At 47.3% G+C, this 21,865-nt stretch overlaps 4 non-coding genes across 4 annotated transcripts; 1 reads left to right on the forward strand and 3 right to left on the reverse strand.

Annotated features, from left to right (window-relative positions):
* Positions 1 to 252: 252 nt before the first annotated feature.
* Positions 253 to 325, reverse strand: trnav-cac (transfer RNA valine (anticodon CAC)). The gene has a single exon. It is a non-coding gene; the product is annotated as a tRNA-Val (tRNA).
* A 555-nt stretch (positions 326 to 880) lies between these two features.
* trnaw-cca (transfer RNA tryptophan (anticodon CCA)) lies at positions 881 to 952 on the reverse strand. Its single transcript has one exon. It is a non-coding gene; the product is annotated as a tRNA-Trp (tRNA).
* Positions 953 to 1,413: 461 nt separating this feature from the next.
* trnak-cuu (transfer RNA lysine (anticodon CUU)) lies at positions 1,414 to 1,487 on the forward strand. Its single transcript has one exon. It is a non-coding gene; the product is annotated as a tRNA-Lys (tRNA).
* A 3,138-nt stretch (positions 1,488 to 4,625) lies between these two features.
* Positions 4,626 to 4,698, reverse strand: trnav-cac (transfer RNA valine (anticodon CAC)). The gene has a single exon. It is a non-coding gene; the product is annotated as a tRNA-Val (tRNA).
* Positions 4,699 to 21,865: the final 17,167 nt, after the last annotated feature.

Genomic DNA, 21,865 nt, shown 5'->3' on the forward strand with positions numbered 1-21,865 from the left:
AGTTTAGTGGTTTAATTGTTTTAATCAACATTCATTAACCGAAAGCGTTGTTTTGCAGAATGAAATAAATGCTCACAGTAAGGGACAGTCGAAAGTTGAGTAATTTAACTTTAATAATTTGTGAAAGTTTATTCATTGACGAAGATTTATACCCTATCAGAATTTACGCACTGTGTATTTTAGGAGTCTGCTTTAAATTGTTCGTTGCTTCTGACACAAGAAACCTGTTAAATTTATTTCACAGAAAAATAATGTTTCCGCCCGGGCTCGAACCGGGGATCTTTCGCGTGTGAGGCGAACGTGATAACCGCTACACTACGGAAACCTCTGCTAAATTGAGCATCGAGAAAACACTGTTCAGACAGAAGGGACACTACAGAATCGCTCTTTCTGCAATGATTTCCTTTCACTGGCATTTCTCTGACCGAACTGCACAAGTCAAAAATGTTCCTTTCAAACTCATTAAACTGTCGAATTTCCTTCCCTCTGGTTTAACCCAGGCGTTTAACTTGTTCTGCAAACCATGAACCAGGTTCACCTGAATTCCAAGGTGTGTAAGGAAATCAAGCTTCAAAAGCCCTTTCATTAACCACAGGGATTCAGGCAATTTTTTGATCGCAAAGCGCTTTCTCACCTTGTCAATATCTCTCGTCTATTTGCCGGTGTTTCCCGATTCTGCCTCTGTTTATTCTGTGTGACCACCTGCAGGTTGATTTTGAGCGAATACCTGTGCTTGTGTTTTGTCACATTAAATAAATGAGGAATTGTGGCGCTTCTCTCCCTGACACTGGGGAAAGAGTGAGACAGTCTTTGGAGCAAGTGTCTGGTTATTGTGAAACGGCAAAGAAAACAATAATTCTGGAATTACCCGGAAAAACAGTGACCCCGACGTGATTTGAACACGCAGCCTTCTGATCTGGAGTCAGACGCGCTACCGTTGCGCCACGAGGCCCTACAATCAAAACCACGCTGTTTTTATATACACACGTTCCACAAACACTGTTTCATTCCTCCTGCCTTCTCCTGATTCCTCAGTGTCATGCACAGAGGCGCCTGATGCCCTCATTTGTTTAACGTAACAAGCAGACACAAACACAGGTATTCCTTCAAAATCAACCCGCAGGTGGCCACAGACACAATAAACAGAGCCAGAGAGAAAGACAGAATCGGGAATCTCCGGGAAATAGACAAGATATATTGACAAGGACTAAAGCGTTTTGCGATCAGAAAATTGCCTGAACCCCTGTGGTTAATGAAAGGGATTATTGCTGCTTGAGTTCCTTATACGCCTTGGGCTTCTGGAGAACTTGTTTCGTAGTTTGCAGAAATGCGGCTCAAACATGCTGTTGTGACCGGGCCGGAGCCACCAGGTACCTGACTGCAATCAGCGACAATGAAATGCTGTTTCAACAGGCGCGGCTAGCTCAGTCGGTAGAACATGAGACTCTTAATCTCAGGGTCGTGGGTTCGAGCTCCCACGTTGGGCGGTATTTATTTTGTTAAACTTTTATGTTGCTTTCAAAGCGTCATTAATTGAGCGATAACCTTGTTTTGCACAATGAAAGAAATGCGAACTGAGAAAATACTGCAGAAGCTGGAAATCTGAATTGAAACAGTAAGTGCTGGAGATACTCAGCAGGTCAGGCAGCTTCTGCGAAGAGAGAAACAGAGTTAACGTTTCAGGTCGATAACCTTTCGTCAGAACTGGAAAAAAGAGGTAATGGAACAGATTTTTAAGCAACTGTAGGGGATTCTATGAGATCATGGCTGATCTCCTGCCTCAATTCCATTCACCGGCCCTATTGCCATATCTCTTGATGCCCTTACCAGTCAGAAATCTACCGACTTCTGTTTTGAACATACGCAATGACTGAGCCTCCACAGCCCTCTGGGGTAGAGAATTCCAAAGATTCACCACCCTCTGTGTGAAGAAATGTCTTCTCCTCTTAGTCCTGAATGGCCTAACCTTTATCCTGAGGCTGTGGCCCCTGGTTCTAGACTTCCCAGCCAAGGGAATCATTCTCCCAGCATCCAACCGATCAAACCCTGTAATAATTTTGCATGCTTAATGAGATCCCCTCTCATTCTTCCGAATTCAAGAGACTGCAGTCCTAGTTTACTCAATCTCTTCTCATACGAGGTCAGTGAAAGTCTTGCAAATGGTGACTTGATATTCGGTAGTGGGGTCATGGTCCAGGTGGAGGTAGGAGGAGGTGTTGGAGAGTTGGCGTACAGCTTCTGCTAGGTAGCGGTCGGTTCACCAAACAGCAACAGCACCGCCCTTGTCAGCAGGTTTTGTGCTTTGCATGTTAACTGTTAACTGTTACCCATATCTCATTTTACACAATATATGGGCTACTCCAGCTCCTAATTCGTTTGTTCTTAGTTGTTATTTCCTCACACAGGAGAGCAATCTCGCCCCTGGACAAGCAGAAGGAGCAAGTTCCAACCAAATGGTTCCGCAAACGTGATAACAGCTACACTGGGGAACCGTCTCCACTTTCAGTACCAGGTCAGATGGAAATGTTAAAATTTTTTGAGGATGTAACTGGTAGAATAGATAAGGGAGAACCAGCGGATGTGGTGTATTTGGACTTTCAGAAGGCTTTCGATAAGGTCCCACATAAGAGATTGGTGTGCAAAGTTAAAGCACATGGGATCGGGGGTAAGGTACTGACTTGGATAGATAACTGGTTGGCAGACAGGAAGCAAAGAGTATGTCTAAACGGGTTTTTTTCCAAGTGGCAGGCAGTTACTCGTGGGGTAGGGCAGGGATAAGTGCTAGGACCCCAGCTACTCACAATATATATTAATGATCTAGAAGGTTGAACTAGATATAATAACTCCAAGTTTGCAGACGACACAAAGCTGGGTGGGCATGTGTGCTGTGAGGAGGATGCAGAGAAACTCCAGTATGATATGGACAGGTTAGGTGATTTAGCAGAAGCATGGCAGATGCAGTATAATGTGGAAAAATGTGAGGTTATCAACTTTGGTGGCAAAAACAGGAAGACAGCTTATTATCAGAATGTCAATAGATTGGGAAAAGGGGAACTGCAATGAGACCTGGGTGTCCGTGTACACCAATCGCTGAAGGTAAGCATGCAGGTGCAGCAGGTGGTTAAGAAGGCAAATGTTGGCCTTTATAGTGAGAGGTTTCGAGTACAGGAGCAAGGATGTCTTGCTGCAGTTGTACAAGGCCTTGGTGAGACCATACCTTGAGTATTGTGTGCAGCTTTGGTCACCTTATCTGAGGAAGGATGTTCTTGCCATGGAGGGAGTGCAGCGAAGATTCACCAGACTGATACATGGGATGGCAGGAATGACGTATGAAGACAGATTGAGATGATTTGGCTTATATTCGCTAGAGTTTAGAAGAACGAGAGGGGATCTCATTGAAACTTACAAAATTCTAACAGGACTAGACACACTAGATGCAGGAAGAATGATCCCGATGGTGCGGGAATCCAGAACCAGCGGTCACAGTCTAAGGATAAGGGGTAAGCCACTTAGGGCTGAGATGAGGAGGAATTTCTTCACCCAGAGAGTGGTGAACCTCTTGAATTCTGTACCACAGAAGGCAGTTGAGGCCAATTCATTAAATATATTCAAGAAGGAGTTAGATATATTTCTTAAGGCTAAAGAGATAACGGGATATGGGGAGAAAGCAGGGACAGGGTACTGAATGTGGATGATCAGCCATGATCTCATTAAATGGCGGAGCAGGCTCGACGGGCCGAATGGCCTACTCCTGCTCCTATCTTCTATGTTTCTATGTGAATGGAGCAGGTGAACTGCTGAATCCCACTTTTAAGGGATGTCCCAAAGTGCTTGACAGTGGTGTGAAAATAAATGAGTTCCGCTTGGTAATTAAAAGTAAAGACTGTCAGAGGAGACTGCGACGTGAACGCAGCGCCTTAGACCGCTCGGCCATCCTGACTTGCTCCATTAATTTCTGCATCTCATCACTTCCACATGAAGAACGTTTCCGTCCGGGTGCTTGTTCAATGCTGTTGAAGGCTCAGTGACCGGGATATCATCTCCCCCGGGGTTTTCCTGAGCTTGTACTCGATGTATGGGGAGGTTTGTCCCGGGTCCCTATTATCTTGCAGCTCCAGGGATGGGCAGTATCAATCTGAGCTCTGGAGCTGGGGACAAGCGAATAATTAATGGGTTTGTTTTCGGGCCTGAAATGCGGCTTAGATCTGTTGGTATTAACCGAGGCCGGGGCTGCGAGATATTTCAGTTTGTTCACGTTTAATCAGAGGAATATCCGCAGTCAGGAGCTGAAAAGGACCAAGAGCTGAAAAAACACCAGAAAAAAGATAAGAAATATCAGCAATTGTGATCAACTCTTTAATGTGTGTTCTGGTAGTTTAGTGGTTTAATTGTTTTAATCAACATTCATTAACCGAAAGCGTTGTTTTGCAGAATGAAATAAAAGCTCACAGTAAGGGACAGTCGAAAGTTGAGTAATTTAACTTTAATAATTTGTGAAAGTTTATTCATTGACGAAGATTTATACCCTATCAGAATTTACGCACTGTGTATTTTAGGAGCCTGCTTTAAATTGTTCGTTGCTTCTGACACAAGAAACCTGTTAAATTTATTTCACAGAAAAATAATGTTTCCGCCCGGTCTCGAACCGGGGACCTTTCGCGTGTGAGGCGAACGTGATAACCGCTACACTACGGAAACCTCTGCTGAATTGAGCATCGAGAAAGCACTGTTCAGACAGAAGGGACACTACAGAATCGCTCTTTCTGCAATGATTTCCTTTCACTGGCATTTCTCTGACCGAACTGCACAAGTCAAAAATGTTCCTTTCAAACTCATTAAACTGTCGAATTTCCTTTCCTCTGGTTTAACCCAGGCGTTTAACTTGTTCTGCAAACCATGAACCAGGTTCACCTGAATTCCAAGGTGTGTAAGGAAATCAAGCTTCAAAAGCCCTTTCATTAACCACAGGGATTCAGGCAATTTTCTGATCGCAAAGCGCTTTCTCACCTTGTCAATATCTCTCGTCTATTTGCCGGTGTTTCCCGATTCTGCCTGTCTCTCTGGCTCTGTTTATTCTGTGTGACCACCTGCAGGTTGATTTTGAGCGAATACCTGTGCTTGTGTTTTGTCACATTAAATAAATGAGGAATTGTGGCGCTTCTCTCCCTGACACTGGGGAAAGAGTGAGACAGTCGTTGGAGCAAGTGTCTGGTTATTGTGAAACGGCAAAGAAAACAACAATTCTGGAATTACCCGGAAAAACAGTGACCCCGACGTGATTTGAACACGCAGCCTTCTGATCTGAAATCAAACGCGCTACCGTTGCGCCACGAGGTCCTACAATCAAAAACGCGCTGTTTTTATATACACACGTTTCACAAACACTGTTTCATTCCTCCTGCCTTCTCCTCATTCCTCAGTGTCATGCACAGAGGCGCCTGATGCCCTCATTTGTTTAACGTAACAAGCAGACACAAACACAGGTATTCCTTCAAAATCAACCCGCAGGTGGCCACAGACACAATAAACAGAGCCAGAGAGAAAGACAGAATCGGGAATCTCCGGGAAATAGACAAGATATATTGACAAGGACTAAAGTGTTTTGCGATCAGAAAATTGCCTGAACCCCTGTGGTTAATGAAAGGGATTATTGCTGCTTGAGTTCCTTATACGCCTTGGGCTTCTGGAGAACTTGTTTCGTAGTTTGCAGAAATGCGGCTCAAACATGCTGTTGTGACCGGGCCGGAGCCACCAGGTACCTGACTGCAATCAGCGACAATGAAATGTAGTTTCAACAGGCGCGGCTAGCTCAGTCAGTCGAACATGAGACTCTTAATCTCAAGGTCGTGGGTTCGAGCTCCCACGTTGGGCGGTATTTATTTTGTTAAACTTTTATGTTGCTTTCAAAGCGTCATTAATTGAGCGATAACCTTGTTTTGCACAATGAAAGAAATGCGAACTGAGAAAATACTGCAGAAGCTGGAAATCTGAATTGAAACAGAAAATGCTGGAGATACTCAGCAGGTCAGGCAGCTTCTGCGAAGAGAGAAACAGAGTTAACGTTTCAGGTCGATAACCTTTCGTCAGAACTGGAAAAAAGAGATAATGGAACAGATTTTTAAGCAAGTGTAGGGGATTCTATGAGATCATGGCTGATCTCCTGCCTCAATTCCATTCACCGGCCCTATCGCCATATCTCTTGATGCCCTTACCAGTCAGAAATCTACCGACTTCTGTTTTGAACATACGCAATGACTGAGCCTCCACAGCCCTCTGGGGTAGAGAATTCCAAAGATTCACCACCCTCTGTGTGAAGAAATTTCTTCTCCTCTCAGTCCTGAATGGCCTAACCTTTATCCTGAGGCTGTGGCCCCTGGTTCTAGACTTCCCAGTCAAGGGAAACATTCTCCCAGCATCCAACCGATCAAACCCTGTAATAATTTTGCATGCTTAATGAGATCCCCTCTCATTCTTCCGAATTCAAGAGACGACAGTCCTAGTTTACTCAATCTCTTCTCATACGAGGTCAGTGATAGTCTTGCAAATGGCGACTTGATATTCGGTAGTGGGGTCATGGTCCAGGTGGAGGTAGGAGGAAGTGTTGGAGAGTTGGCGTACAGCTTCTGCTAGGCAGAGATCGGTTCGCCAAACAGCAACAGCACCACCCTTGTCAGCAGGTTTTGTGCTTTGCATGTTAACTGTTAACTGTTACCCATATCTCATTTTACACAATATATGGGCTACTCCAGCTCCTAATTCGTTTGTTCTTAGTTGTTATTTCCTCACACAGGAGAGCAATCTCGCCCCTGGACAAGCAGAAGGAGCAAGTTCCAACCAAATGGTTCCGCAAACGTGATAACAGCTACACTGTGGAACCGTCTCCACTTTCAGTACCAGTTCAGATGGAAATGTTAAAATTTTTTGAGCATGTAACTGGTAGAATAGATAAGGGAGAACCAGTGGATGTGGTGTATTTGGAATTTCAGAAGGCTTTTGATAAGGTCCCACATAAGAGATTGGCGTGCAAAGTTGAAGCACATGGGATCGGGGGTAAGGTACTGACTTGGATAGAGAACTGGTTGGCAGACAGGAAGCAAAGAGTATTTCTAAACGGGTATTTTTCCAATGCTACCGTGGCTACGCACTATTCAATTTCAATCCTAAGAAAGAAAATGTTCCAATAATGCGTAATACCACTTACGCTGACATCTGTACGCGGGGGTCTTCCAAGCCCCATCCTGTTGACATTCAGCAAAAAAATATGGGATTGTCTTGAAGCGCTAAGAGAGACGTTACAACAGAGTTATAATTTTTACACGACAACTATCTGTCGCATATTAGTCACCTTATGACCCAAGTTAATTCAGATTCTCATCCTTGTTATCAAATCCATCCGCGGCCTCGTCCTCTCCCTATCTCTGTAACCTCCTCCAACCCTCCGAGATCTCTGCGCTCCTCCAATTCTGGCCTCTTGAGCACCCCCGATTTTCATCGCTCCGCCATTGGCAGCCGTGCCTTCAGCTACCTGGGCCCTAAACTCTGGAATTCCTTCCATAAACCTCTCGATCTCACTAGCTCTCTCTTGTCCTTTAAGACTCTCCTTAAAACCTACCTCTTTTACTGAGCACCTAACCTCGTGGCCCTGAAATTCGAGCCTGGGGCTTCCCGCGGGTGCAAGCCCCCGACCTGCACTTACCTTGCGCACAGGCCATTGATCTGTGGGCCCGCATGAGATTCCGATCCTGGGCCTACTCCAACTGCCGGCGCGCGGTGCTTGCGTATCCCAGGGGCGCAGTTAGTTCGATGCATCTCCTTTGATCACGTGGACCATGGAGAGCCAATGGTAGCAGGGAATGCTTCATTCATAAGTTTGACAGGAAGGGCTGTCAAACCTATAAATACTATAAGCTGCAAAACATCACTAAATCTTCAAATAATTTTTTTAAAAATCACATTTTATAATAACTATAAATTACATGAAATAACTATTTTAAACAATAATTTAAATTTTTGAAAAAATTAATTATATCTTCTAATGGGGCTAAAAATAAACTTAACTTTCTTTAAATATTTAAAAATAATAAATCTGTGGAAAAAATGTTTTAATTTTAATTAATTCACCACTTACCTTGTTAAAAGCAGGCCTTGCGCCTGCTTTTTATATGTGTAACTCCTGGAGACTTATCCTCCCGGAGAAACCTGCAAAAAAAACCGTAAGTTCGATGCGCACGCACTGCCTCTCCGGCGCACATGTTCCACCTCTCAACCGCTTCTTTCAGGGGAACGGAAGTTCCGGTTTCCCGCGCATGCGCAGTGCATGCACGAAACTGGCACTTTCGTTGGGCCTACGCGTGAGTACCCCGTGTGTACTCACCCGTGGGGACCCGAATTTCTGGGCCATTACCTTTTTATGTGGCTCGGTGTCAAATTTTGTTTGATAATCGCTCCTTTGAAGCGCCTTGGGAGATTTTGCTATGTTAAAGGTGCTGTATAAATACAAGTTGCTGTTATTGTATATTTGCACTCTTTAACCCTTTGTGCCTCATTAGTATTGTGATTCAGTGGCTAGCTTGAGATGTTATATGGGCAAATGCAGTTGCTGCTAACTTCGTTTTCCCTTTGATACAGCCTACTTCTCCCCACTCTGCAATCTTAGTCATATTTGGACTTGTTCCTCCCAGACCTGCTTTGTAACTGGCTTTCCTGAACTGTGAGGGTGGGTGAGGAAAATAAAAATGTAAAGAAGGGAAGAAAAAAATAAAAGAACATCATCAAAGCAGATAAACTTACAGCACAGAAGGAGGCCATTCGGCCCGTCGTGCCTGTGCTGGCTCGTTGAAAGAGCAGTCACGCTTAGTCTCGCCCTCCCCGCATTCTGTCCGTAACCCTGTAAGTTGCTCAATCTCGAGGGCCTGTCCGACTCTGCTTTAAAATGATTTATGGAATCAGCTTCCACCGCCTTTCCAGATCCAGCGTTCCAGATCCTCACAACTTTCTGAGTGAAAACAATTCTCCTCATCTCCCCTCCAGATCTTTTTCCAATGGTTTTGAATCTGTGACCTCTGGTTATCGACTCACTCACCTGATGGAAATTTTTCTCTATTTATCGAGCCAAACCTCTCACCATCTTGAAAACCTCTATTAGGTCACCTCTTAACCTTCTCTGTTCCAAGGAGAACAGTCCAAACTTCTCCAACCTCTCCTCATAACTGAAGCCCCTCATCCCTGGTGACATCCCTGGTAAACCTCCTCTGTACCCTTTCTAAGGCCTTTTACATCTTTCCTGAAATGTGGTGTCCAGAATTGTCCTCAATACTCCAGCTGAGGCCTGACATCGATGAAAAAGAAAAAGGAGAAATGGAGGGAGGAAGAGAAAGAAAGAAAGACTTGCGTCTCTACAGCGCCTCTCATGACCACTGGATGTCCGAAAGCGCTTTACAGCCAATGAAGTGGAGTCACTGTTGTAATGTGGGAAACATGGCAGCCAATTTGCACATAGTAAGCTCCAACAAACAGCAATGTGATAATGATCAGATAATCTGTTTTAGTGATGTTGATTGAGGGATAAATATTGGCCCCAGGAAGAACTCCCCTACTCTTCATCGAAATAGTGCCACGGGATCTTTTACGTCCACTTGAGAGAGCAGACAGGGCCTTGGTTTAATGTCTCATCCAGAAGACAGCACCTCCGACAGTGCAGCGCTCCCTCAGCACTGCACTGGGAGTGTCAGCCTAGCTTTATATGCTCAAGTTACACTCCGACAGTGCAGCGCTTCCTTAGCACTGCACTGGGAGTGTCAGCCTAGCTTTATATGCTCAAGTTCCTTGGAGTGGGATTTGGACCCACAAGCATCTGGACTCAAAGGCAAATGTGCTACCCACTGAGCCACAGCTGACACTCAAAGAGCAAGGATAGCAGGAAGGAAAATATAATGGTTGAAAAGACAGAAAGAAGAAACTTCACAGGAAAATGAGGAAGTATTTGATGTGATGGACAGTACAGAGGGAATTTATCTTTGTGTCTGTTGTATTGTACCTGCCTGGCAGTGTTTGATAGCATCATGTATACTGCAAAGGGATCTATGCTTGTATCTAACCTGTGTTTATCTGACCTGTAGTGCTCAGTTTCATGTTGTACAGAAAACATTGGCCCAGAAATTCGGGTCGGGGGCTTCCCGCGGGTGCAAGCTTCCGTCCTGCACTTACCTAGCGCGCCGGCCGTTGTGCTGTGGGCCCACGTGGAATTCCGATCCTGGGCCTGCTCCAACTGCCGGTACGCAGTGCTTGCATATCCCAGGGGCGCAGTTAGTTCAAACCGTCCCCTGGGATCACGTGGGCCATGGGGAGCCAATGGTAGCAGGGAATCTTTATTCATAGATTTGACAGGAAGACCTGTCAAATCCATGAATTAGAGATCAGCCCCAAAACATAACTAAAACTTCAAATAATTTTTTTTTAAATCACATTTTTAAAATAACCATAAATTACATAAAATAACTATTTTAAACAATAATTTAAATTTTTGAAAAAATTAATTACAGTTTCTAATGGGGCTAAAAATAAACTTACCGGCCTAGAAATTGGGTATAGCCCTGCTTGAGGCATTAGAACTGGTGATGCGCAAAGTTTGTAGCCAGACGAAACTTATCGCTGCCTGGCGCGATATTGGGTTGCATCGCCCCCAGAGGGGATTCAGGCGCTAAATCAGCCGTTGCACGGTGCTCTTAAGGTGCAAAAGGTCAGGCGCTACTCAATATCGACGCGGACGGGCGCAGCGCAGGTGAACTCAATGACGGGAAAGCACGAGACCTCCAGGCGCCGGCCGGCTCTTAAAGGGGTGGGTCAGTCAGCCTGAGCATCAACACCTAACGCCCTGTAGGCCTCAGATTCGGCGCTCGCCCTTGTCTGGCGGTACAAACTTGTTCATCATGGAGAAGGTTAGACAGAGAGCAGAGTGCTTCAGCACTTAGGCTCTGGACCACTTGGTGGCTGCAGTTGAACACCGTCGAGAGGTCCTGTATCCGGATAATGGCATGAGGCCGAATCAGAAGGCTTACCGATGATCTTGGAGGGAGGTTGCTGTGAGGGTCAACTCCAGCAGCATGGCGACCAGGACCCCTGTTCAGTGCAGGAAGAAATTCAACGACCTCACACGGATCGTTAGGGTGAGTGATGGTTTACCAAACTTGTGCTTCCCTCCATCTGCAGCTGACTTCGGGCACCCTGTTGCCATGATGCCCCAATGGCCATCTGTCAGCAAGCACCCATGACCCTTTCTGGCCACACACATGGACAGATGTCTCAAGGCCTCATGTAAGGGCTCTTGCACCATGGGGGGCATGTGAAGAGGTCTCAAGGCGTTAAGTAAGGTCTCTTGCACCATGGGGGGCATGCGAAGAGGTCTCCAGGCCTCATGTAAGGGCTCTTGCACCATGGGGGGCATGCGATGAGATCTCAATGCATCATGTTACAGAACTTCCCCTTCTTTCCCCTGCAGTCCAAGCTGGCGATGATTCGAAAGGAGCAGTGTCGAACCGGTGGCGGACCTCCACAAGTGGTCACTCTCACGGATCTGGAGGAGAGAGTGCACCAGATACTTGGAGGACGTCTGTCTGGTCCTGTGACCACTGCATCTGCCGACCCCATTACCGACAGCGAGGGTAAGACTCTCACCTTTTTCACCTGTTGCCTTTCACTTGGTCCCCCCGCCAGCATGCATCCTCAGTGTGCAGCCATGTCAGAGCCTTGCCGCAATCTGGCATGCCTTTCAGCAAAGCTGTCCTTTTGCTAAAGCCACTCTTCCACCTCCCACTTTCAGATGAAGCAGCACCAACTCAGGCTCAACGCGTTGAAGCTGCCAGTGCCAGTGCCACCGGAGGCGAGGACCAGGAGGAATCCGGACCAGCCGTTGCAGAATCCGGGGAGCTGACACATCTACAATCTGGGGATAGTAGTCTCCTGGAGGGGAGGGGGGGGGCTCTGAGGATGACGCAGTTGCCGGACCAAGCGGCATGCAGCCACGCACGGGGGATAGGCAAGTGCGGCCACCGTCTCCCCGCAGGGCAAGGCAGGTCGTCATGACTGCTGCACAGAGTGCAGATGAGGTCCGTCGCCTGGCTGAGATGAGCAAACAGGCCCGGCTCAGACACACGGAGCTGATGGCTGCAGTGGAGAAGATGCCTGAGTCAATAGATTCATTGGCTAGGAGTATGTTGGACTTCGGGGCAACAATGGAGTGGACTCTGCAGGGCTTTGGGGCAGCAATGGCGAGGTCTCTCCAGGTGTTCGGGGAAACAATGGACAGGACTATCCAGGGCTTCGGCCCAACAATGGAGAGGACTGTCCACGGCTTTGAGTCGGTGATGGAAAGGACTGTTCAGGGTTTCGGACAATCCCTGGAAAGGTCTGTGCAGGGCTTGTCCGAGGCAGTGGAGCGGTTGGCACCTGCCTTGTCCGAAGCAATGGGAAGAACTGTCCAGGCCTTCTCTGAAGCACTGGCACCTGGCACACAGGTCCTCACTGTTGCCACGCAGTCACTTGCTGGGCTCCTCCACAGCCAGATTGACGCAATGCGATCTCTCACTGCAGCCACCCTCTCTGCATCAGACAGGATCACCCCGGGCCCTTCCACTCCCGTACAAGGCCAGGAATCAGTGGAGCATGCGACTGTGGCGGATGAGCCGAGCCGCTCCCCTCAGATAGCCAGTGTGTCGTCCGACCATGGTGCAGGTGTCCTCTCTTGGCAGGAGACCATTGCACATGACAGCGCTGGGACGCCTGCATTGCAGCTGCCACCACCTGCAGGCCACACTGCTTCCAGCCATGGTCACAGCAAGCATCCTGCGTCTGCACCCTCCAAGCCCAGAGGTCGGCTAGCCCGTCCCTCAGGGGCTTCTGCGCTTCCAGACAGTCAGGATGCATCCCCCAGCCTTGAGCCCGCCACTGGGGTCCACTTACGTAGAAGCAGCAGGGAGGGAAGGGGCCAGGCGCGAAAGAGAAGTCATTCTCCCTCAAGGGGCCAGTTGTAGAGGGAGGTGCTGAGACGTTTGTTTGTCCAAATTCAAGGACACCCTCACATGCTGTTATATTTGCAGAAGGTTTGTTGAGTTTTGCGGCTTTGCCGAACAGTTATTTTGAAAGTTATGGTTTCTGCTGACATGACGTTGTTTAGCTGTAATGAAAGAATTTTGTACCAATAAACAGAAGTTTCAATGTGGCATGGTGCATGTGACCACTTTCAGTGATGCTGGCATTCAGAGGCCCTCAAACATCCAAAGTGCGCATGAGTTAAGACTCTCATCATTCCGCCACAGGGGTGTCGACAGGAGTCCAGAGGAGCCTCTGACGTATGGACCTTCCACTTTCAGCAGCCCTTCCATCTTCCTCCTCCTCCTCCTCCTCCTCCACCTGCTCTTCCTCCTCCTCATCCTCCTCCTCCTCATACTCCTCCTCCTCCGCCTGCTTGTGCAGGGTCCGAGGGAAGGTAATGAAATGACGCGTTCGCCTATAAAGGCCATCTGTCACTTGCCGGATGCAACAGTGGACTGCAGCCTGAGTGACAGTCACATTGTCCCCAATGGCTGACTGAAAGGATCCGTTGGCATAAAAATGGAGGCCATCAGTCAGTTTAGCCATCACGGACAGAGAGGTTCTGCAGCGTTCACGCGGCTGCAGATCCTGACCAAGCAGGTGGCACAGATCAGTAACAATGTCCCTCCAGATTCGGATCCTTTCCAAACACTGCTCCTCCGACATGTCAAGGCTTGTCACCTGCTGCCTAAAGACCCTCGCAGCATCCCATCGCATTGGCCGACCTCCATTGCCCCTCCTCCTTCTGGCCAGTCCCGGCCCTCTCTCCCGCCATCTCTCTGCCCCTTCACAGTGTTGGGCAATGAGGCCGTCGCCCTCCCAACAAGCTCCCATTCCGATGACAGTTGGTCAAAAGGCTTTTAGGTGTAGTGCTGCAAGTGCTTCGGACAGGGTTGAAGGTCCCAAGTACTGTAAAGCTAAATTCCCAGAACTCCGCTCCACATTAGCTCACCAACTCTCTTTAGCAGCGATCGCAATGAGCAGGCCAAGTGGCAGAAGATTCTGCAGTGGAGCTGTCCCCTTTAAATAGCGCCCCCCTACTCCGAGAAGGGCCTGTTAGCCCTCCCTCAAACTGTCACTAATAGTGCTGTGTGCTAAGGCTCCGGGCGCCACCCAATATGCGCTCAGGCGCTCCTGAAAGGCGTTGCACACTGAAATGACTTCATGAGCTGCTTGCGCTCGCGGGCGCGCGCAAACACTTAGCGCAGGCGCTAAATGTATAGTCAATATCTGAGTTGGCGCTATCATCATAGCGTCCGCCCCAACATAGTGCTTCGCCCCAATTCTAGGTCTCTTTAGGCGCTCAGCGCTGGCGCTACCAACCCAATTTCTAGGCCACCTTTCTTTAAAGTATTTAAAAATAATAAACCTGTGGAAAAAATGTTTTAATTTTACTTAATTCAGCACTTACCTTGTTAAAAATAAGGCCTTGTGACTGCTTTTTAGAAGTGTAGCTCCTGGAGACTTACCCTACCGGAGAAACCTGGAAAAAAAACGGAAGATCCAGGCGTACGCGCTGCCTCTCCAGCGCACGCGTTCGACCTGTGAACCCCTTCCTTTAAGGGAACGGAAGGTCCGGTTTCCCACGCATGCGCAGTGCATGCACAAAACCGGCACTTTTGTTGGGCCTACGCGTGAGTACCCCGCGCGTACTCACCTGTGGAGACCCGAAGTTCTGGCCCATTACTGTATGTGTCTCATTTTCTGATCCACATGATCAGGGATACTGGCTGTGCATTCGTCTCAGCTTAGTGACAACCCCATCAGATTATTGAGAAACACCATTCAGTTGAAACACTTCCATTTATACAGTGCCTTTCAACGACCACTGGACGTCCCAAAGCGCTTTACAGCCAATGAATTTGAAATGTAGGAAACGCAGCAGCCATCTGTGCACAGCAAGCTCCCACAAACAGCAATGTGATAATGACCAGATCATCTGCTTTTTAGTGATGTTGATTGAGGGATAAATATTGGCCCCAGGACACTGAGGATAAGCTCCCCCTGCTGTCCTTTGGAATAGTGCCATGGGATCACTTACCTCTCATCAACAGTGTGGCACTCCCTCAGTACTGCACTGGGAGTGTCAGTCTAGATTTTTGTGCTCAAGTCCCTGGAGTGGGACTGTGAACCCACAACCTTCTGACTCAGAGGCGAGGGCGCTCCCCACTGCGCCACAGCTGTCCCAGAATACAGCATCAACCCGATAAAAGGACGACGTTAAATGCTCACCTCAACTATTTCATATCCTCGGACACAAGTCACCTTTACTGTGTCTTTAAAATTGAATTTCAGCCACGAAGGCTCCAGAAGGCTCTTCGGTAAGACTCGATTGGAGCAAGTTGTTTCCACTTCTGTAGGCAAACCCAAATATAATCAACAGAGCTCTTGGCTAAAATGATTCATTCTTTCAATTTTAAAAGCTGTTTTGCTGGTGCTGATTAACAGGCAAAGGCGGTCCTCATACGATTAAATAGAATTTTCATGCTTTGCTCAAAAGAATACTCATTTACTCATTTACTATGGGCTGAATTTTGTCAATGGGGAACTTTTGGAAGCGGGACTCCCACTTGTCGGGTTTAAGTCCCGCCTCCATCGACTTGAGGCCAACCCGCGCTATTTTCCCTTGATTGACCTTGTTAAGCCCGCCCAGCAGGCTTAGCAGGCCAATTAAGGGGAAGCCGGTTACAGAGAACGTCAGTGAGTGACGTTTCATCTGTCAAAACCTTTTGACAGATGAATTGTCATCATTTGACAGCTCTGTGAAGCTGTCAAATACTGACAGTCTCTGTAGTTTGATGAGTTCTTGTATTCAAGACCTCATCAAACCTCTTTTGTGAGCAGAAATTAGATGGTTGTTGCATTGGAGAATGCAGCGGCCATCTGTCATCTCTGCCGGTGAGATGTGAGACTCTCCGCATCCCCAACTGTTGAAGCCTGCAGGAAGAAACAAAGGTAAGCAAACATTTTCTATCACTTTGCACTTACCTCACACACTTACCGCTCCACACTTGCACCCACCACTTACCTCCACAGCGCACTTTTGTACCCCTCTGACCCCCGCAGACCCACGGCTCACCTCGGTGACCCTGGCGGGGTTTCCCGATGTTTGGAAAAATGGGGATAATCCTCTTAACTGCCTGTTAACTACCTGTTAACAAGCAGTTAAGTGACTGTAATCCCCTTCCCACCTCAGGAGATAGGACCTGGCGCAAGTCGGCTACCCGCCTCCTGGGAAGATGGCATGGAGGCGGATTCGGGGTGGGATGAGTACCCGTCCCCCAGATTCTGCCATTTTACCAGTAGTCCCGCCTTCAAATCCGCCTCACCAAGGCTGGCAAAATCACCCCCTAGGACTTTTACCGCAACACTAAAATCATAGGGAATTTCAACACGGTGCCACGCAATGGAAACAAATGATTGAATATTTAAAATCACTTTGTCCGGATACAGGGGAAATGAAAGACCTAATAAGATGATTGTTCTCAGAAGGCTAAGTAGATCTATGTGAGAAAGGAAGGATAGAGGGAAGGAAGGAAGAAATAAAGGCCACTGCAATTGCCTCACTGTGTAAAGTCAAAAGTCAGTGTGAAGCTGAACTGGATAACTTCAGGAAGACCAACAGGGTTACAATTGGCTTCAATGCTCCTGACGTAGGGATTCTAAAAGATAATTTTAAAAGATAATGGAGCATTAGCCAGTAAATTCACTAATAAATCCGATAGGGACTTCAGGAGAGTGGTGAGAATGTGGAACTCGCTACCACAGTGAGTAGTTGAGGCGAATAGTAGATAAACACATGAGGGAGAAAGGAATAGAAGGATATGTTGATGGGGTGCGATGAAGAGGGGTGTGGGGAGGTGGGGGGGGTGTCAAGCAGTTTGACACCATCCAGGACAAAGCAGTCCCGCTTGATCGGCACCCCATCCACCACCTTATACATTCACTCCCTCCATCACCGGCGCACCGTGGCTGCAGTGTGCACCATCTACAAGATGTACTACAGCAACTCGCCAAGGCTTCTTCGGCAGCACCTCCCAAACCCGCGACCTCTACCACCTAGAAGGACAAGGGCAGCAGGCACATGGGAACACCACCACCTCCAAGTTCCCCTCCAAGTCACACACCATCCTGACTTAGAAGTATATCGCCGATCCTTCATCGTCGCTGGGTCAAAATCCTGGACCTCCCTCCCTAACAGCACTGTGGGAGCGAGCACCTTCACCACACGGACTGCAGCGGTTGAAGAAGGCGGCTCACCACCACCTTCTCAAGGGCAATTAGGGATGGACAATAAATGCTGGGCCTTGCCAGCGATGGCCACATTCCATAAAAAAGAATTATTGTTTTTTTTAAAGTCACTTCTGCAAAATTACATATCTAGAGGGCGATTTACGCTGATGCCCATCTAACTGTATCCCAGCTTCATCCAGTGTCCTTAAAGAGGAGTGCGGCAATGGGAAACAAGTTATAGTTGGAGGTGACAACTAATCCTTTTTAATCCTTCTCAAATCCAGATAATAGAGATTTTATCATAGGGTACTGTCAGTTAATGCGAGGGGTGTTATGATTGACAATGCCATGAATTAGAAGTGAAAAACAATTGCGGATTTGGTTTATTTAATCCAAAATGCACCCAAACTTACTTTTACAGTTCCGCTTGTCGCTCTGAATCACAAATCCAATTGGGCAGTAGCAGTGATATCCACCAATATTATTCCCACAGTAATGGCTGCACCCGTGAGCATCAAGCTCACACTCGTTGACGTCTGGGCAGAAGAGACCCGGTAATTGAAGTTTGACAGAGATAAAGGAAGAACAATTAGAGTTCTGAGTGAAAGAGAATTTCGATCACGTAGAATTTACAGCCCGATGTCTTCTGTTCGTTGTAATGAAATTGTAAGTGTGTTCTTTAAACTGATCATTGTGTGTAGTGTAAGAAGCCCCCTCCACAACTTTACAATTTTTAAAATTCATTTTTGGGATGTTGGCGTCGCCGGCATTTATTGTCCATTCCTAGTTGCCCTTGAGAAGGTGGTGGTGAGCCTTCTTCTTGAACCGCTGCAGTCCGTGTGGTGAAGGTACTCCCACAGTGCTGACTGAACCTCCCAAATTCACAGCCGCTACCACCTAGAAGGACAAGAGCACCACCTCCAAGTTCCCCTCCAAGTCACACACCATCCTGACTTGGAAATATATCAGCCGTTCCTTCATCGTCGCTGGGTCAAAATCCTGGAACTCCCTCCCTAACAGCACTGTGGGAGCAGCATCACCACACGGACTGCAGCGGTTCAAGAAGGCGGCTCATCGTGATCTTCTCGAGGACAACTAGGAATGGTCAATAAATGCTGGCCTTGCCAGTGACACCTACATCCTGTAAATGAATTTAAAAAAAATTAGACTGGTTCAGATGTGTGAAGATAAATATATTGGCCCAGAAATTCGGGTCTCCACGGGTGAGTACGCGCTGGGTACTCACCCGTAGGCCCAATGAAAGTGTTGGTTTCGTGAATGCACTACGCATGCGTGGGAAACCGGAACTTCCATTGCCCTAAAGGAAAGGTTTCAGAGGTCGAACACGGGCGCCGGAGAGGCTGCGCGTGCACATGTAACTTCCTTTTTTTTTGCAGGTGTCTCCGGGAGGGTAAGTCTCCAGGCCTGCTTTTAACATGGTAAGTGGTGAATTAATTAAAATTAAAACATTTTTTCCACAGCTTTATTATTTTTAAATACTTTAAAGAAAGGTAAGTTTATTTTTAGCCCCGTTAGAAAATGTAATTAATTTTTTCAAAAACTTAAATTATTGTTTAAAATAGTTATTTCATGTAATTTATAGTAATTTTAAAAATGTGTTTTTTTTATATTTATTTGATGATTTAGTGATGTTTTGGGGCTTATAGTATTTATAGGTTTGACAGGTCTTCCTGTCAAACTTATGAATGAAGCATTCCCTGCTACCATTGGCTCTCTATGGCCCATGTGATCCCAGGGGATGCATCGAACTAACTGCACCCCTGGGATACGCAAGCACTGCGCGCCGGCAGTTGGAGCAGGCCCAGGATCGGAATCCCACGTGGGCCCACAGCTCAACGGCCGGCGCACAAGGTAAGTGCGGATCAGGGGCTTGCACCCGCGGGAAGCCCCCGACCTGAATTTCTGGGACATTAGACATATTCCAGGCAGCAATTCACTTAAGCTGTGAAATAGTGCCATATATGATCATAATCACAGAACCACAGAAACCTCACAGTACAGATGAGGCCATTTCAGCCCATCGAGCCTGCACCGACACATATCCCACCCTATCCCCGTAACCCCACGTATTTAATCCCCCTAACACTAAGGGTCAATTTTTATCATAGCCAATCAACCTAACCCCACACATCTTTGGACTGTGGGAGGAAACCGGAGCACCCAGAGAAAACCCAGGCAAACACGGGGAGAATGTGCAAACTCCACACAGACAGTCACCCTAGGCCAGATTCAAACCCAGGTCCCTGGCGCTGTGAAGCAACAGTGCTAACCACTATGCCACCGTGCTGCCCGGTGTCTGTGTCTCTGGGGATAGCAAACTAATGTAAGCTGTGTCTGTGGGGATAGCAAACAATGTCCAAGTAACAGGGTCTAGCCTTGGCCTAGTAATCCAACACAATCAATTATTATGTCCCCGGTCAAATTCTTCAATTCGTGACTTACCAACGCGCGAATAGAGCGCCAGAAACCCAGTGAATGGTTTGGTTTCAGAACCATCCGACGTAAATAAAACCCTCAGTGAGTTACTGGTGGAATAGTATTCCTGCAGTCCTGGATCACCTCCATCATCTTCTCGTTTGCCACACAGCTTAGCCAAGTGGTTGTCCTCTGATAGGATCTGTTGTAATAGTATTAACACTAATCATCACCACATACCTTTGGTTTAATATGCTTAAAGTTCCATGAAACAGGGTCGGTTTTGCTTTTAATGCCTGGTGGAAAATGAGCGGTAGTGGGTCGCCCGCCCATTTTGCACCCCGTCCGTTTTCTCGCCAAAGGCAACAGAAATAGGGCAGTGTGATGATGCGCTACCACCTGTTCGCTAAAAAATGGCAAGAATGAACGCAGACAATACAGTTGTCTATGAACCCGACTCCTTTCAACGGTCACGGGCTTTTCAAACATTTGAAGAGGTTCAGACTGCTGTGCGAGATCAGTAACCAACACTTTAATAGTTCTTTCTGCCCTTTGTTCATGAACTAAGTTAACTTTCGGGGTTGTAGTCCCGCCTCCATCGAGATGCGGCCAATCCACGCGATTTTAACTTGATTGGCCTTGTTGAGCCCACCCAGCGGGCTCAGCAGGCCAGGTAAGGGCCACCCGACAACAGGTGACATCACAGACTGAAATTTCATCTGTCAAGACCTTTTGACAGATGAAATATCAGCGTTTCACAGCTGTTTGAAGCTGTCAAACACTGACAGCCTTACTTCTAACATGAGTCCTTCTCCACAGACTCAGTTAGAAATCTCACCGGCACAGAAAGCTGCAGGCTGTCACTTTTGACAGTTCACAGCCGTTCTGCTTTCTGTGCCAGGTTAGATGATGGACTCCCAAAACCTAGAGGAAGGACGGCTAAAAAGGTAAGTACAGGTAATTTAAACTTCTTTACACACTTTAGACACACCAAACACACTTACCTTTGCACTCATGCACCCATCACTCACCTGAACGCCGACATCTCGACCCCTCCAAGTCCTACAACCTGATGGCTCGACTCCTCGAACTTGGCGTGGATTGGAGCCGTCGGAAATCCCACACTTCAAGGTTTAAACATGCAGTTAATTGGCACTAATCCCTTCCCGCCTCAGGTAGGTGGGTCCCAGTGCTGGGCGGGTACCTGCTTCCTTTGAAACTTACATGGAGGCGGGTTGGGGGCGGGATGGTGTCGGGACCACAGAATTCGGGCCTTTAACCCCCGCACGCCACCAATCACGACTCCAAGGATCAGTTAAAATTGAGGCCAAAGCGTCTGTTTAGCCTTCATTAAAATAGAAATGCTTCCGACAAACTTATTCATTGCACTTTGCCTAATATCGCACAGCCTGATTTCAGTTCCTTCGGGGGGTCATGTTAACTTTGGGCGAGAGTGTAAGACAGGCAATATCGGAGCCACCATCTCCTGTACAACTTCCCCTGATTTTGATTCCCAGGTCACCTCTCAGCCTTCTCTCGGCATACGGGGTGGGACATTTCGGACTGAGATGAGGACGAATTTCTTCACTCAGAGGGTGGTGAATCTGTGGAATTCCCCACCACAGAAGGCTGTGGAGGCCAAGTCACTGAATATATTTAAGGAGATCGATAGATTTCTAGATACAAAACGCATCAAGGGGTACGGGGAGAGAGCGGGAGTATGGTATTGAGATAGAGGATCAGCCATGATCATATTAAAAGGCGGAGCAGGCTCGAAGGGCCGAATGGCCTACTCCTGCTCCTATTTTTCTATGTTTCTATGTACACCTTCCCCTGATTTTGATTTCCATTAAATTCAATCAGGTCACCCCTCATCCTTCTCTTTTCTAGGGAGAAGAGCCCCACCCTGTTCAATCTTTCCTGATATGTATAAGCTCTCTCTTGTAGTATTATCCTTCTAAATCTTGTTTGCACCTTCACATCTAGAACTTGGGGGCATAGTCTCAGGATAAGGGGTTGGCCATTTAATACTGAGATGAGGAGGAATTTGTTCACTCAGAGGGTTGTGAACCTTGGGAATTCTCTGCCCCAGAGCGATGTTAATGCT

Source organism: Somniosus microcephalus, unplaced genomic scaffold (genome assembly GCF_052327205.1).
Source record: "Somniosus microcephalus isolate GS21.2 unplaced genomic scaffold, FLI_Smic_1.0 unresolved_chr4, whole genome shotgun sequence".
NCBI classification, from domain to species: Eukaryota; Metazoa; Chordata; class Chondrichthyes; order Squaliformes; family Somniosidae; genus Somniosus; species Somniosus microcephalus.